This window comes from Lathyrus oleraceus, chromosome 1, assembly GCF_024323335.1.
Source record: "Lathyrus oleraceus cultivar Zhongwan6 chromosome 1, CAAS_Psat_ZW6_1.0, whole genome shotgun sequence".
Classification (NCBI taxonomy): domain Eukaryota; kingdom Viridiplantae; phylum Streptophyta; class Magnoliopsida; order Fabales; family Fabaceae; genus Lathyrus; species Lathyrus oleraceus.
This window is the reverse complement of record NC_066579.1, coordinates 310,013,628-310,019,608: the sequence shown is the minus strand read 5'-3', so window position 1 is coordinate 310,019,608 and position 5,981 is coordinate 310,013,628.

Genomic DNA, 5,981 nt, shown 5'->3' with positions numbered 1-5,981 from the left:
TTTACTAAATAGATGGTGGTAGAGCGGGGATACTCGAACCCAATCCGTGCTCGTTTGGGACGAGTTTGAGTTTTAGTTCTCCACCCCCGATGGGGATTGAGGCGGGGAACGAGGATTAATTTGGGATTCGAGTTTGGTTTGGGGGAGGTAAAAACCATCTTTGACCCGTCCTGTTGCCATGCCTAAACACATGTGATAAGAACATCCTGAGTTCGTAACACAAGTCTTATCTGTCTCCGAATTAACTTGTTACAACTTATGCGCTAACACTTCCATAACCATTTTCATATGAGGCAACCACAATCTAAATAGAATCACCATTGCTCCCACTTTCAGAATAATCTTTCTTAAAGTGACTAATTTTATGACAAATAAATCATTTAAACATTGACTTATTAAAAAATATGGACTTGGATTTAGAATTTGACTTGAATATTTCCCTGTCTAGTGTCCTCTACTCACACTCCTTCCTCTTTAAAAATTTAAGCCTTTAATACTATCATCAATCTTTAAATCTTTCAACTTTAATAACTCATTTGATCTTAAGACCGCATGGACTTAATCCATAGTGATAGTAATTTCTTTACCATAAAGAAGAACATCATTAATAAAGTGCTCAAATAATCTCAATAATAAACTTAACAAAAGTAAAACATTGTCCACATCATTAATTTTCATCTCAATATTTTGTAAACCATTAATGATTTTGTGATTATTTTGCAAAATCATCCGTATTTTTGTTTAATTGCAACTCCTTGTGTCAAAGCAGGTTGCTCAACAAACGCAAGGAAATTTCGAATCACCTAGGTATCGAAATGTATAGTATGTTGAAGTGTATCTCGACATAGTTGTTAGACTTTGATTTATTTGTGTTTTAGCTGAGTTATTTGGTTTGTTAAGAGATTTATTGGGTTACAAGCAATCTCAAACTATAAATAGGGAGGTACCCTATTATTGATTGCAACAATTTGAAAGTGAATAGTTGCAGTTTGCAGAGTTTGAAGAGCAGATAGAAACTCTACAGAAATTTATTCTTCTTCTTCCTTTCTTCGAAAACCCTAATCTTTCTTTCTTACCCAATTCAATTCTTTGCTTCTTCCATTACAACTCTGAAACGAAATCTTGCAACCAAGGTTGGTTGATTCACTCAAGTGAAAAATGAAGAACAAGAGGAAATTTGATTAGTGTGATTGAATATTATTCATCAAGATTGCAACGAAATTCTCCATAGGTTTTGGTGAATTTCTTGAAAGGAAATTGGTGAATTTCCAACATCTGGTATCTAGAGCACTAGTTGAGCGCTTCGTGGGAAGCAAAACATGATGGTGATGAATCATCCAAACATGAATTTTCCGGTGAGTCTCCCAATTCTAAAGAATCAGAATTACGAGAATTGGTGCAAGCAGATAAAGGTTGTCTTTTGCTATCACAATCTTTGGGATCTTTTTAATGAGGGAGTAACGCCACTTGCAGCAAGCGCGACAGATGAAGAAAAGGTCGCACATAAAGAATTGAAGAAGAAATATTATAAATTTCTCTTTTTAATCTATCAATGTGTTAATGCAGACAATTTCGAAAAGGTTAGTAATGTCGAATCAGCGAAAGAAGCATGGGAAATTCTGGAAAAATCGTTTGAGGGCGTAAAAAAGGTGAAAGAAGTGAGGTTACAACTCACAAAAGAACGTATGAATTACTTCAGATGGAAGACAATGAAAGCATAACTAATTTTTTTCACCAGGGTTACAAAACGGGTGAATAAAATCAAGGTATGTGGAGAAATATTGACATCAAGCTTAGTTGTTGCAAAGATCTTGAGGTTATTGGCTTCAAAGTTGGACCACATGGTAGTAAACATAGAAGAGTCGAAAGATTTGTCAACATTGACAAAGGAAGAGCTTAAAGGGACACTTGAATCTCATGACCAAAGAATGGCTGAAAGAGTTGTAGGCAAGTCAAAGAGTGATATGGGTTTGCAGGCACAATCAACAAGAGAAAATAAAGGTAAAGGGAAATGGCTCGACAATAAAGGTAGATAAGGTTATAATAATTCGACTAGTCGAAATCAGTAAGAAAAAGGTTGGTCAAATCAGAGAAAATCCTCATGCCAAAGCAACCAAAGAGGTGGTACTGCAGTTAGAGGAAGAGGTGGTGGTCAAAAACTTGACAAAAGTCACATTTAGTGTTTCAATTGTTAGAAGTATGCTCACTACTCAAGTGATTGTCCTAAAAAAATAGAAGAATCAGGAAACAGATGCAAAGTTTACAAAACATAAAGAAGAAGAGATGTTGTTGATGGTCACAATAAGAGATGAAGAAAGATTCCAGGACCAATGGTACTTGGACTCAAGATGCTCATCACACATGAGTGGTAGGAAAGATTGGTTTGTCAACATAAAACCCTCAATGAAGAACATGGTAAAATTTGTAAATTATAATACTCTAATAGCTGAACATATTGGTGATGATCTGATTATGAGGAAATGTGGCAAGAGGTTAGTAATTTTCAATGTACTGTACATACCAGGCATGAAAAGTAATTTTCTCAGCATTGGGTAGTTGGTCAAAAAGAACTACAAAGTATCGATCAAACACAAGATGATGAGAGTTCTCAATTCAAGTGGAAGGTTAATCTTGAAGGCACCTATGTCTTAGAATAGAACCTTTAGGATTGAACTAAGTCTGATAGCGCACAATTGCCTTGCAACTACAGCTAGCAAGGATGAAATAATATTACATTATAAACTTGGCCATCTGAATTTCAAAGACATCAGAGATCTGAATAGAAGAAATATGGTTTCAAGGTTACCATAAATCGATATTCCAAATGAAGTGTGTGAGGAATGTGTGTAGGAGAAGAAGCACAAGAACAACTTCAGCAAGGATCATGAAGCTAGTCGAAGGCAATTCTTGAAGTCATACACACTGATGTAGGTGGTCCTATCCAGGTGGATTTGATTGGAGGTAACATATATGCTGCACCTCGAAAAATGAGAACACGACTTAGTGAAGCGCAATCGCACGCTCGCGGGATGGATTGAATAGAGTTGCCACCGAACTTTATTTATTCTTAAAAAGGAAAGGATAAATATCGATAAAACCCAAGAAAGAACAACAATGATTATGGTCTTCGCAACCAAATTAGGGTTCGGGAGTCCATTACGCAAGGGGAAGGTATTAACATCCCTCACGTCTGTTGTACTCAACGGGAACCATTAGGTTAATTTTACGCGTCAGTGTTAGCTTAGAAATATTAGGCTTCTCAAGTTATTATGAGGGAAAGAATAGTAGGATCAAAAGAAAAGAGAAGATCTTTTTGGATTTGTTGCGACAAAAGGGACTAAACCTAAGTTTTTTATTAATGGGCGTGACAAGATTTACAAATCTTGCTCATACGTATCTTCAGGTGCAATAGAGAACTCAAGGCTTACGTAGTTCTGTGTAGAAAAATGTTTTTTTGTTGGTCAATTTTAGCGAAAGCTATATTGTATTATTCGACGAAGAATATTGGTTTACCCAAAACAGGTGAGGAGCAAACATTTGCATCACATCGAATGGATATAAAAATCAACATTCAGAAAAACATCACTTATCTCAACTCAACAATTATGGATGAAGTATTTCTTTGCATCATATTAAGACAAGATGTCTTTTGTTTTTGAAAAGGTTTTAAATATCAATTGCACGACGGCGAGAAAAAAGAGTTTGACTGGTTGAAGGTCTTTTGGGTTGGAAAGATGAGTATTTATGACTTGCAAGCTTTTACGACTTGGGTCTAATACTCGGGACTACGTCTGGACCTTTCACCCAAGTAATATTTTTCTTCCAATTTTCTTAAGAAAAGGGTTTGAATATTTACAAGTGTTTTGAAGGGAAGACGAACACTTATGGCTTGCAAGCTCTTACAACTTGGGCCTAGCATTCGAGACTACATCTGGACCTTTCACCCAGGTAGTCTTTTTCTTCCAATTTAGTTATGAAAATGGTTTGAGTTGATTTGAGGGTAATTGAAATACAAACAAGTAAATGCGAGCACGTAAAAAGAAAATTACTCATTGTAAGAAGGTTAAAGTAAGCCACGGGACTGAAACCCAACCGAAACCGAAAGCAATTGAATTTAACTCTAAGCTAACTTAAAGTGTATTCATGTAGGAATCCCTCTATAAGAAGTCAAGCAAATATATCTATGTGTCCAAACGATTTTCGAAAGCTAAATTGGATTTTAACTACGAGATCGCAATGAAATGAAATCGATGCAACCATTAACCAAATTAATAATTAAAAGAGAAATTAGTTCATTAGTATCTAATTAACTAATTGTAAGACCCCAATTTTTGTCCCTAAGATCCCTCATGGTATCATATCATATCATTGCATTGCCTCAAGGATCATTGTGCACCTTGCTTGCTTCCTTGTAGGTGGGTTATCTTCTGAGAGTGGTTCTTGATCACCAAGCATTGTTTGCATTTGTACATCATTTTCTTTCCTTTTAATCACTAACCAAAAGTACAAAAATATGTCATCTAACCTTTGTCTTGCAGATGAAGCTATAACAGGTCAAGGCAATTGAAGGCATTCATTGGGCAATAGATGGTGGTCATTCTTGAGATTAGGACCCCACAATCATTCACAAGAGTTCATATGAGTTGTGATATCATTTTGAAGCAAAATCCCAAGTGGTAGAGGTTTGAAATTCATCAGGACATCTTCAAGTCAACTGAAACCCTAGAAAGTCAAGTGCAAAGTCAATTGTGGATTTGGAGGTGGGAAGTGATGGGAAATACTTCATTCATGTTCAAACAAGTCTCATTTGACATTTAAAACACTCACATTGAAGAATTTGAGGTCCAGTCAAAAATTTCCCAAAATAGCAAGTGACCTATAATTTGAACTTTCCAAAAATGGCAAGGTTTTTGACCAACTTCAACTCAAGATTACTTCATCAAAAAGGCTTAAAATGAAATTTTGTTGAACATGAAAGTTGTATATCTTTCTCTCCCATTTCCAAAAAGTCCAAGATCATGGATTTCTCATGTGTGGTTGAAGAGATATGATCAAATCATGGCAAAGTGTGCTTGAAGATTCAAATGGGCATAACTTCTCAACCAAAGCTCCAAAATGAGTGGTTCTTTTTGCTAATTTCTCCTCTTGACCTCTAATTTCCAAATCATGCATCATATTACATGAATTATCATCACATAATCATTTGCTAATTCATTGGTTTTTTGGAGGGAAATCACAAAATTCAAAATTGGTGTATTGTTTGAACTCTTTGCCATCACCATTGGTTTTAAAAATTTATTTTAAGTGAAAATGAATCAGATTCGTGCACTGTTCACACATGCATTCCATGCATAGAGGTGAAAAACCAATTTGCACTTACACTCCATAACTTGGTTAATTCCAATTAGCTTTGGTTTAAACAGTTGCTAAACATGATTAGCATTGCATATATAAGCATAAACCCTAACTGTTTTCAGATTAGCAATCATTTTCAAATCTAGAATTTCAAATCTCTCAAACTTTTCTCTCAATTTATTTTGCAATTTCTTCACATACAATCCATTTCTCTTGGTTGATTCATGCTTCTGAAGTATTTTTAGGCAAGATTGGACGTGGAACCAAGAGAATCCGTGCCATATTGAGCTACATTCGAAGATGGAAGCATCCATGGTGATTTCAAAATCTGGTGGATTCGTGTGCAATTGAGCTTCAATCTCTCATTCAATCATCCATACAAGCATCATAGAGGAACATTTGAGCTATCACAAGCCTTGAATCAAGCCAAATCCAGATCTGCTCTTCAAGAGGTCATGAATCGATTCTCTTATTTCTCAAATCTATTATGATGTTGTTGTGGATCTTGATGTGCTGGTTATTCTGAGCTTTGAATCATGAATTTTGGTGGAAAATTGACTGAGTTAGGTTAGATTAAAGTTTCATGTATGAGATTTCATGTGCTCGATTCTCTTTGTGTGTGTTGA